We start from the raw sequence: 12,648 nt of genomic DNA, 5'->3' as shown, positions 1-12,648 counted from the left end.
TATTTTTCTGTAAAACAGGAATGGTAATGATCTTTGTTTATGTACAACACTTAGAATGCTGTAAAGGAACTACTTGGAAAACGTTAACTTTACAGTATTATAGAAATGTGAGTTATTACTATTCCCCTGCCTTCCTCCCCTTTGTCATTGCCATTTCCCAGTCCCTACTAATCTGTTTTTCTTGGCCATTTCCTATTCCCCAACATTGATTTTCCTTTCCATGACTCCTGGCCAGCCACCACTCTTTCCTTCTCCTTAATGTGCCTCACTTCTTCCAGTCCTCCCTTGTCACTCAGTGACATCCCCAGTGTCTATAGCTGACACACATAGATATAGATATATATAAAAAAGGAGTTCTTGAAAAATCAAATTAGCCAGTGGCAGTGGTAAGCCCTAAGGATGGCTTCAAGAATGCAGAACTATTTGAACCCACAGAGAATGTTTTGGAAATGGAAGCAACCCTTGATCTCATCTAATTTACCCTCACTTTACAAAGTAGGAAAGTGAGGCTGGACAAAAGGAAGCGATTTGCCCGATTTTGTATCTCCAGAATTCTAGTTCAGTGATTTTTTTTCATTAAACCACACTACTCTGTCCTCTGCCTCATCCTCCACCTGCAAAAAGAAAGGAAGAGCAGGGTATGGGGGAAGGGCTATTTATAAATAGCTGGTGGAAGGAAGATGGGGACTTAGTAGTGGGGACTTCTAGCTCAAGGGTCAAGATATTCCCAAATGCTCCATTTTGGCTCTAACCCTGAACCACCTTCCCCTTTCTGGGGCTTCATCCCAACTGTCTCTCTTTCCTAAATAGGGGCTGCTTGCACTGAATATCTAAGTAGACCATTTCCTGTATTTTTTTTTTCAGGGCAATGAGGGTTAAGTGACTTGCCCAGGGTCACACAGCTAGTTGTGTCAAGTTTCTGAGTCTGAGTTTGAACTCAGGTCCTCCTGAATCGAAGGCCAATTCTTTATGCACTGCACCACCTAGCTGCCCCCTTATTTCCTGTATTTTGAAATTAGCCTTCATTACATTGCTCCTGGAGAACCTGCTGTGCTTGAGAAGGGAGAAGAAAGAACCAGGCAGAGCTCTGTGAAAACAGAACAGCCCATGTTTCTAGAGTTCTGGCATGAAGAGCAACAAAGGAACCTGGCCATGATGAATTGGTATCACAAGGTCAGTGGAATCTTCGGATGTATCTGTATTAAAGATCTGGGACTTTGCTACCCAATTTCAACACCTTCTCTCAGAAGAGGATCTAATAAACTCATTCACACTGAGGCATAAATATGTCTATGATAAGGTTAAATATGTTGTTGACTCTCTTTGAATTTTAACAGACAGATGAAGAAATTTATCTCTAATGGTTAAATTTCAGGGAAGAAGCTTGTGAGGGAAATTTGGAGACAGTGTAGATCATAGATCTTTAGTTTGAGAGGACCTTGTTGTTGTTTGTCCTTTGGTTTTTGAAGGGGACCAATGAGATCATGGGGTGATGTCTTGACTTGCGCATGAATTAGATTTGTGAGGCAGAATCGCCCAATGTCATTAGCCCCACTCTCTCTTCCAGTTATTGAGGTCTAGTGGCAGGACAAAACTGGCAATGGCCTGGGATGTGGTGGAAGGCCTTGGCCTCTTCTTTGTCTGACAAAGCTCAAAGGACTCTCTACGCAGTGCCTGCTTCAGCCACTTTCATGGCCATTGGAACAAATCATTCTCATCTGCCCATTCCTTCTGGGAAAGTCTGCTTGGGGTAGACATCCCCCTAACTCACTGACAAGTTTGAAGCCTGTCAGTTACCCTTAACCTGGTGCAGCCCATCTGCAGAGACAGTTTTACTAGGATGTGGCCAATGAGCATTCTACAGTTTCTTGGAGCCACAGGGGAGAGTTGAATGCCAGGAGGACACCAAAGGTAGATGAGCAGCCCTGAAAAGGGCCCAGCAAGCTCTCATACCCAAGATGTTAGTTCTTCCTGAACACCCCACACATCCCAGGGATTTTAGAGGCCATCTAGTTAAACCCCCTTAATTTATAGATAAGGAAACTGAGGTTAAGTGATTTGCTCAGGGCCACATCACTAGTAAGTTTCTGAATCAGGATTTGAACAAAGGTCTTCCTAAATATTTGGTCTCAGGACGTATTTATACTCTTAAAAAACTTTGAAGACCTCCCTTTCCAAGGGAGGTTTATGTGGGCTAAATCTATTGATATTTACCATATTAGAAAATTAACACATTTCTCCATCATCCTCAGTAATGGAGGACCTGGAACATGGTAGGTGCTTCATAAATGCATGTTGATTGATGCTCCATTTCTGCCTTTCTTGGAGGCTTTCTAGCAGGTTCCAAATAATAATAGCTAGCATTTATAGAGTGCTTTAAGGTTTACAAAGTGATTTAGAAATATTATTTTATCCTCACAACCATGGTATGTAGATATTATTATTTCCATTTTACAGATAGGAAAACTGAGGCAAAAAAGGGCAAAATGACTTGCCCAGGGTAATATAGCTAGAAAGCTTCTGAATCAGGATTTGAATTCAGATCTTCCTGACTCCAAATCCAATGTGCTATCTGTCTTTGCTACCTAGCTTTGATCAGCCTTGAAATAAAGTCACTTAGACTCAGTGAGGACAAAAGGTTTTCTTTATTAGAAGTAGAAACATTTTTGATAGTAGCTAGCTACTGGTTGTCCTATCTGTGGTAAGTCTATCCAGTAGAACCAAACACATACTCTTCAAATCAGTTTCTGGATCCACTGGGCTTCCGGCTGTGGGGAGAATCAAAAAAAAAAAAAGGAAAAGATAACAAGACGGTGGTTATCTCTAATGTCCCTTCTGGCTCGAAATTAATGATCTGATGATTACCAAATATCCCCACCCATTAACCAGAAAGATTCCTGATTGTGTGAGAGTGAGCCTGGGGTTGCATGAATGAATGAATTTCAACCTGAGCCTTAAGTTTGACCCAAGTCTGAATGAAAGGTGGGGAGAGGCAGGAAAGGGCAGTTCAGAGGATAATTTTTTTTTCTTTTTGTTAATTAGCAGCATGACACCATAGGTCTAATGAGGAATCATAGTAGACTGACTAGCTAGGCCTAGGGAAATGTTACCTAGAATAGCTTAGGAAGCCTGCAACCTTCCATTCTGAGCTGGGTAGAACGTTTTCACTTTGGATGGCCTGTAGACATCAAGGGCCAAAGCCCTCTGGATCAGTCAAGAGAAGGATCTGATCTCCTGGGAGTATCCTGAGGGCATATTGTTGACATGCTATATCTTTAGGATGGGGTCCTCCCCAACACCAGGTCAATAGGGACCAGATAACAATAGTGATGGATGGATGGATGCATGGATGGATGGATGGATGGATGGATGGATGGATGGATGGATGGATGGATGGACAGATGGCTCATTTCTACAAGTTTATTATTATATATTATTTTATACGTTTATTAGTGAATATATTACTCATATCTTTACTATATAGTATAGGGACTAGACCTTTTATTTCATTGGCATAGGAGATCCCTAGATAAAGAAATCCCTTCCAACAGTGATGTTCAAACTTTTTGGTCTCAGGACTTATTTACACTCTTTAAATTTTTTGAAGACCTCTCTTCCCAAGAGTTTTTGTTTATGTGGGCTAAATCTATTGATATTTACCATATTAGAAATTAAAACATCTTAGTATTCTTAAATAGTTGTGACCTCTCAGAATTTCTGAAAGGGTCTCAGGGATGCCCAGGGATTGCTGGACCACACTTTGAGAACCTCTGTCCTCCACCATTGCAGATCAGCAGCTTCTAGATTTAGAGAATTGTCTAGAGCATGGAGAGGTTCAGTGCCTTGACCAGCATTCTAGAATGGTCAGAAGAAAGACTTGAACTCAGGGCTTCTCTGCCTTCCCGGCCAGGTCTACCTCTAACTTCCCACCCTTTATCATCTTAACTGTATTGTAGAGCTTTAAGGTTTTGCAAAACACTTTATATAAATTATCTCAACTAATCTTCACAATAACTTTGGGAGTTAAGTACTTTTTGTATTACCATGTCCGTTTTATCGACGAGGAAACCTAAGAGGTCAGGGGGATAACTAACCCAGGGTCCCACAGCTCGTTAGGATTTGAACCCAGATCCTGATGACTCCAAATACAGTGCTCTTCCAACCATACCACATGGCAAATAAAATGTTTGGTTTCTATGGCACTCTAGTAAAGGAAAGGTCTGCACTTGATCTGATCAATCCTGTATTGTTGTTGTTGTTGTTGTTCATTTATTTTTCAGTCATGTCTGAATCTTTTTGATCACATTTGGTTGGAGGTTTTCTCAGCAAAGATACTAGAGTAACTTGCCATTTCCTTCTCCATCTCATTTTACAGATTAAGAAACGGAGCAAACTAGGTAAAGTGACTTGCCCAGAGTCACACAGCTAGTAAGTGTCTGAGGCCCGGTTTGAACTGCAGAAGATGAATCTTCTTGACTCCAGACCCAGCACTTTATCCACTGCAGTGCCACTTAGTTGCCCTATCCCTGTATCTATCCTCTATACCTCTCTTCCTCTTCCTAGCTAAATTCAGAAGCTTCAGACCTTATCAGTCAACTTCTGAAAGTGCTATATTCCAAGTTACTGATGATCTATTAATTGACAAATGAGATAATAAGGACCAAATAAGATGATATTTGTAAAATGCTTAATACAGTGTCTGGCACATAGTAGACACAATGTTTGTTCCCTTTCTCCCTTCCTCTCCCTTCCTTCCTTCCCCCCTTTAAATCCAGCCCTAACCTTTTTCCTGACCACCAGTCTTGGCTTATCTGGCTTCCTTCAAGACTCAGTTCAGATTCTACCTTTTGCAAGAGACCTTTACCCTCCCCTTGAGGGCAAGGGGCTGATTTTGCCTTGCTTTGTATCCCTGGTGCTTATTAGCACAGTGCCTGGCACACAATCATTGTGCTTCTTGATGATGATGATCATAGATTTAATATAGTTCTTTAAGGCTTGTAAAGCACCTTACAGACATCATATCATTTAATCCTCCCCATAATAACCCTGTCCACCTCCATTTTACATAGGAGGAAACCGTCTTAGAGAGGTCAAGCAACTGGCTCATAGTCACACAGCTAGGATGTGGCAGCGTGGCAGAGAGACAGGATTCAAACCAGTTGCTCCTGACTTAGTCTAACAGTCTTTCCATTACACCAAGCTACAGGATTATTGGGAAAGGTAAACTATGACTATGACTTTGACCGTGTTTCTTGTAACTCCATCTTAGCTAGGTTGAACTGAAAACACACAAAAAAGTAAACTTACCAGAGGTGCTTTTCTGATCTCAGTCCTTACAATTTGAGGGAGCATCTGTCGAGCAATACAGGACCTTAAGGAGAATATGCCGTGTGAAGTTTTAGTTGTTTCCAATTCCAATTTTGATTCTTTCTTTGTGGATTCTGCATCTGATCTTTTGAATGCTATCTTCCCATCCTTGGGTTTCTTTGAATCCTTGGACATATTTGACTCTTTGGATTTCTTCTTCGAATCATTTGAATGCTCAGATTCCATATCCCCTTCCTTTTGTTTCTTGTCTTCCACCTTTAAATTTGGGGACTTATTGTTTAAGTCTTTAGATTTCTTCCTCAAATTCTTATCTTTCTTCGTTGCATTCTTAAATTCAGTGCCTGAATCCTTGGATTTCCTCCTTGAATCCTTGTCTTTCTTGTGTTCAACAGTGGTATCCTTGGATTTTTTCCTTAAATCCTTCTCTATCTTCTTTGAACCTGAGGATTCCAAGATTGAATCCTTGGATTTTTGCCTTAGATCCTTGTCTTTCTTCACTGTATCCTTGACTTCTAAGTCTGAATCCTTGGATTTTTTCTTTGAACCCTTGTCTAAATCACTAGATTTTCTTCTTGAATCCTTGTCTTTCTTCTTTTCATTCTTTGAATCACTGGATTCACCATCTTTCTTGTTCACATCTACATCCTTGGTTTCAGTGTCTGGCTCCTTGTCTTTATGTGAATCCTTGACATTCTTTAGCTTTGACTCTCCTGAACCTTTGGACTCACTGTCAGATTCTCTGGATGAAATGTCATTGGCTGTGTCTAGTAGTTTCATTTTTGATCCTTTTGGTGAACCTGCCATCTTCTTCTTAGATGTTTTCTCCATTTGATTTTTTTCTTTCTTGTGTTTTTTCTCTCCTGGGGATGGGTTCGTGGATTCTGATGATTTTTGCGGACCAGTGAAAAATGGGGCCTTTCTTCTGGCAGCTAAATAAGCAGAAGGTTTCTCAGAAATTTTTAATAAAGAACGTGTCATCCACATAGGAGTTGCTCTCTGATCATCTTTTACTGCATCTCCTATCTGAAAAATTAATTCAAACAATATAAAGACTTGGAGTTTTTAAATTTGTCATTATTCTTAATAGTTAAGTACCTTTCATTGTGCAGCATGAGAAAAGAGTTCTGTTTATTGATAAATAGTACATTTGTAACTGAAGCTTATTCTTAATTTTACCTTTTTCTTTCTAAACGGGGCAATGGGGGTTAAGTGACTTGCCCAAGGTCACACAGCTAGTAAGTGTCAAGTATCTGAGGCCGGATTTGAACTCAGGTACTCCTGAGTCCAGGGCCGGTGCTTTATCCACTGCGCCACCTAGCCGCCCCTACCTTTTTCTTTCAAGGTCACCCTTTTTGAGATGAAATTATAATCATTCTTATGAGAATTCAGAAAACTACTCTAAAGCCCAAGATGGATTCATAGACCTCTGATATTAGTTTCTTAGAATCCAGGTGAGGATTAGGACAGGTCTTTTGCTTTCCCTTGGTCATACGGTTCTTTTTTATATCTGGGCTAGTCCTGAAAATTCAGGAGTAGATGATTTGGGGACCTCTGATTGGGTGACACTTCCTGTAACACCCTCCCTGCAGCCCCACTGTAAGTCTGAACCAATTCATTTCCCTAGAGGTATATTTGCCATGAGAAATGTTGGCCCAAGCACAGGTCCCATCCCCATAGAGTAATTATAGGTTTCGAACTATTTCTAACTCTGTCTCCTGAGCCATCTTGGAATTCATGGCAAGGGCCAAGAATTGGAATTGTCAGGAATTGCTAACTTCTATAAGACAAAATGATTATGCACCAAATAGGTACAGGAAATACAAACAATAAAGATGTCTGGCACACACATTGATTTATACATTTCATTGTTGTGTTTAGCTCTCACATAATTCTTGTCCTTGTCCCATTCCCTTTTACTCTCAGCCTGGTCCAACTAAGGTACACCTTTGGGTAGAACTGTTACTAAGGATTTCCTCTAAGGTCCGGCTCTGATACTCCGGAGTTCTCAAAGACTATATACTCACAGATTGTAAATTCTGGTGGGGCCTACCAATTTGGAAAGGTTTTAAGTGCAGGTTAAAGTACATGGTCCAGGAGCCTCAAGCCTTCTCTCATGCTGAGAACCAAACAAGCCATGGTGGGAGAGGCACTTCATGTACTAGACACCAAGACGTAGGCCCTCTTTGAATCCCCTGAGAAGTGATCAATATAGGTGGAAGGAAATTGTGAACTTCTTTTGAAGTATTGAAATTCCTAAGGACCCACACTACCAGACCGAAGTTTTACTACTTCTCCTTTCTATTGTTCACCTTCTGGTGGAGCTGAGCTTTTTGAATGAGGTAGACGCTGTGTGTGTAGTAGGAAGGAACACTAGAAGAAGCCAGAGACTTAGGGAATCACCTAGATGGGATAATCAGCTCTGGAATTACCAAGAGTCTTGGCTCTAGGAGAAGTCTTATGGAAAACAGTAACATTTTCCGAATTTCATGGGTGATCCTTGACAGTAATCTCTTTTCCAGAGATAGGAAATCCCATTAAGTGACATATCCTAACCCCACCTTTGGAGAGCAATAGAGGGCATGAACCTTTCACAATCTGCACTTCTTAAATATCACTTTTTTTTTTGCAGATAATGGGGGTTAAGTGACTTGCCCAGGGTCACACAGCTAGTAAGTGTCAAGTGTCTAAGGCCGGATTTGAACTCAGGTACTCCTGAATCCAGGGCCGGTGCTTTAACCCTTAAATATCACATTAATGGAGATGAAGAAAGCCTGCCTCAGCACTCACTCTTACTGCTCCAGCATTAAAACTTGAGCTACTTCTGCAGCTGTTGGACATTTTTCCTGACTGGTCTCCAAGTGGCAAAGACTAACCTGCAATAGGTGGCCTTGTCTGCCACCCAGTGAATTGGAAATGTAACAGATTGTCTTTCACCTGAGATCAGGCAGGAATTCCACAACATGGCAAACACCCCTCTATATAATAGATGTCCATCACAATAGCTGGTTGTCCCTGCCTAAATTCTGTCACCACTCAGCTGTCAGAGTGATCTTCCTAAAGCACCTGTCTGACCGTGGCACCCCCCCTTTCCCCTACTCAATAAATCCCAGTGGTTCTCCAGGATCTAACATAAAATCCTGTTTGGTTTCACTTCATAACCTAACCCCTCCCGCCTTTTCCATCTTACACTTTACTTCCCTCGGTGGTCCAATGACACTGGCCTCCTCTCTCTATCTTTCACAAGACACTCTCTCTCCCAACTTCCCGTTTCCATTGGCTGTCCCTTATTCCTGGACTGCCCTCCCTCTTCATCTCCATTTTCTATCCTTCCTTGGCTTCTTGAAAGTCTCAGCTAAAATCCCATCTTCTGAAAGAAGCCTTTCCCAACCCTCCTTAATACCAGTGCCTTCCCTCCCAGGTTACTCCCAACATATAAATATATCCATATTTTTATATACAAACATATGTGTATAGGCCTACATCTAAATAGCTCATATGTACATAGTTGTTTGCATCTGGTCTCCCCAATTAGATTGTGAGTACCTTGAGAGCAGGAACTGTCTTTTCGCCTTCCTTTGTATCCCTGGCATTTAGCACAGTGCCCAGCACAAATTAGGTACTTAATAAATGCTCATTTGCTTAACTTGACCCTTTATCATTAGCTTAAAGTCAATATGATATGTGGTTTGTTCAGTACTTACAGAAGAATATTTTCTTAATTCAGATGGAGTTGATCTCCACTTCTTCCCTGGTCGATTTGGTTTGGGAAACATCAGAGAAAAATGTTGTTGATTCCAGGATTTTTTGTTCACATCACCAACTGAAAAAAAAAAACCATGTGTGTGTGGGCTATCTCCATAACTTAGTGGTCTTCAAAAGTTCCTGTGGTCTAAAAATTCGTCACTTTGGTGCCAAAGATGGCATTTGTCATTAATCTTTCTTTAGTCAATAAATTTCATCACAAAAGTTAGATACAACAATCAAACCTCAGGACTACCTTTTACACAGGCAGAATACACACACACACACACACACACACACACACACACGTACACATCCCTGCTTAACTCTCTAAGCTCACCTTTTGGGCTTCATTTTCCTTTCAGTTTGACTATTAGCTCTCTGAAGGTAAGAATCAGGTCTCCTGATAATTTTGGATCCCTCACATCCCCTAACATAGGTATTCAGTAAACATTGATTGATTTTAGGTTTTTAAGTTTCCATTTACTTCAAACCCTGGGAAACAGGACCTAGAACTGAACACTGAGTCCAGTTCAAATCTGTTCAGTTCAAAAGACATTTATTAATTACCTACTTTGTGCTGGGCACTGGGGTTGGTATTTATTCAAGGAACTTCAGGAATATAAACTCTCTCTTTTGGAATAGATCTGAGCACACTGCCTCTCAGACATTTGAGATAAAAAGATGACTAGCAGTATGGTATGATTGATAGTAGTTCTAGACCTGGACTAAGGTTCAGATTCCATCAATGTCACTTACTACTGTGTGACCTTGGGCAAGCCATTGCACTCTTCTGGGTCTCAGTTCTTTCATCTGTAAAATGAAGGGGTGGGGCTAGATTTCTCTAAGGCCCCCTTCCAGATCTTTATTTCCAATGCTGAGCATGAGGTAATCTTATAGTCCCTACCATAGCCTAAGAGGACTGTGGGATCACAGATCTTGAGCTGGAAGGGACCTCAAAGGCAATCTGGAGCAAACCCCTTACTTTACAGATGAGAAATCTGAGGTCCAGAGAGGTTAATGACTTGCCCAAGGACACTCAAATAGCAAATATCAGAAAAACTTCTCATTTAATAATGTAGCTGAAATAATTTGGTCTGAATACAGGTTGCTGATGCTATCTGCCACATTGTAGGAGACATGTTAAGCTCATTGAGAAGAAAAGTGGCCCAAATGGTGCAAGGCCTGGAGAACACAGCTAGGTCTCAAGTGTGATCAGTGCATCACCTGAAGTGGTGGTGTGTGTTTGAATCGACACAATTTGAAGTTATTCATTATAACTGATAGTATATGGCAGATATTATAACTGCTTCCATCCCAATGGATGGAAGCCTTTATAAGGACCTAGATCCTATGAGGAAGTTTCTTACCTTAAGAAGGAAGGCAAGCCTATTGTATTTAAATATCTGAAGGGCTGTCATTTGAGAGAATGAATTTACTCTCTATAGCTTCAGAGAATGAGATTTTGTGATTCTGTGAGAACTAAGACCAAGATGTTACAAGGATGCAGATTTGGATTCACTTAAAAGTAAGGCATTTCCCAATAGAGATGTTCAACCATGGAATGGGTTGTCTCATACATACAAGATGGTGAAGCCAAAGCCAGAAAGAAGCTTTTCTAAAAATGATCTCGGGATTTTAGTGGTTTACGAGTTTAGGGTTTTTTTGTTGTTTGGTTGTTGTTGTTGTTGTTGTTTTGTGGGGCAATGAGGGGTAAGTGACTTGCCCAGGGTCACACAGCTAGTGTCAAGTGTCTGAGGCCTGGTTTGAACCTCAGGTCCTCCTCAATCCAGGGCTGGTGCTTTATCCATTGCGCCACCTAGCTGCCCCCCTGGTTTACAAGTTTAATATGCATCAACATCAGTGTGATAGTGTTGTCAAAGACAGTAATGTAATCTTAGTCTCCATTAAGAAAGGATCCTAGATTTAGAAGTGGAAGAGACATTAGTAGCCATGAGCTTAGCTTCCTTCTCCCTTACCCTGCTCATTCTGACCTAAGTATTTCTACAAGTAGCACCATCATTCATCCAGTCTGCTATGTTCAAAGCCTTGGAGGGATCTTTGTCCCTTCCCTCTCATTTCCTATCCAAATAGTTTGCACAATCTAGCTTTCCAGTAGTTGGCACTCCCACTCCCACCCATTAGTACAGGCAGATTCCAAATCCTTTGCCTGCCAGTCAAGACTCTCACAATCCGGTGCTTACCCACCTCTTTTCTGCTTTATCTCATGGAATCTAGCTTCTATAGTCTATGCTCCAGCCAAATTAGATTACTCTCTGTCTCCTGGACAAGTCCTATACTTTCCCACCTTAGAATCGTGCCCAGGACTAGGAAAGTGAGGGTGCCTCAGAGTTCTGCCTTGGTCAGATCCCATCTGGAAGATTTTGTTCAATTCTGAGTGCTACATTTTAGCATAGACACTGATAAACAGGGGATCATGCAGAGACAGCCAACCAAGATGGTAGAAGGCCTCCAGATGCTACTGTTCTAAATATCCAGTCCAAATCTCTTTCCCTTGAACTCCGTTTGATTGGATTTGGGGTTGTAAACCCTAGCTTCAAATCCCAGATTTACCACTTAATACTTTTATGACCTTGGGCAATTCGTTTCTGCTTTCTGGACCTCAGTTTCCTCAGCTATAAAATTAGGGTGTTGATCTAGATGAGATCTAAGGTCCCTTCCAGATCAAAATCTAAATCTCCATGAGAGAAGAACGAGGATTGATGGGTAGAAGTTTCAAGAAGCCAATTTAGGTTCAGTGTACAAAGGAACGTGTTCTACCAAATAGTGGGATGAACTTCCTTGGAGTGTGGATTCCACCTCCCTGCAGGTTTTAAAAGAAAAACTTAGTCAACCCCTTGTCTGGTATGTTGTAGAGGATCTTCCTGCTCAAATGTGGCTTGGACCAGATGGCCTCCAGGGTCCCTTTCACCAGAGAGAGTATCTGCAATCACTCCTTGTGATTCAGAAGCAGTGTAACGTGCTTCCTGAAAAACCACTGCATTCTTCCATTGCATTAATAAGAAGCACAGCAACAAGAATGAGGAAGGCCCTAGCACCACTGGATTATCCTCTGGTGACAGCACATCTGGAGATTGTTGCTTAACTCACTTGGGCCCCTTGTTTTAAGGACATTGACAAGCTAAAAGACTGTTCAGAGTAGGGTGGACAAGATGGCAAGGGTATTCAAAATCATGTCATATAAGAGGAGGGCAATGGGGTACGTGCTGGTGAATGTTTTAGCAGACACCCCACCAAAGGTATCCACAACACATTTTAAAATTTGCATTATTGACATTTTCTCCAATCTGCTCTTGCTAGTACATTCAGGATGGCTCCAGCGCATCCCTGGGTGGGTTGACAGCTGGAAGCAAAAAAGGAGGGACATGATAGCTGTATTCAGATATTGGAAGGGCTCTCACATAGAAAAGGGTTTAGCCTTATTTCTTTGTAGCTCCAGAGGGAAGATGGGTGGAAGTTATATTGAGACAGATTTGAGAAGAATAGGCTGTTCTTAGGAGGTAGTGAGTTTCCTACCACTGGAAGTGTCCAAGTAGAGGATGGATAACCACTTGTTGA

The sequence above is a fragment of the Dromiciops gliroides genome, chromosome X (genome assembly GCF_019393635.1).
Source record: "Dromiciops gliroides isolate mDroGli1 chromosome X, mDroGli1.pri, whole genome shotgun sequence".
In the NCBI taxonomy this organism is placed as follows: Eukaryota; Metazoa; Chordata; class Mammalia; order Microbiotheria; family Microbiotheriidae; genus Dromiciops; species Dromiciops gliroides.
The sequence above is the reverse complement of the archived record's forward strand: the minus strand, read 5'-3'. Positions refer to the sequence as shown.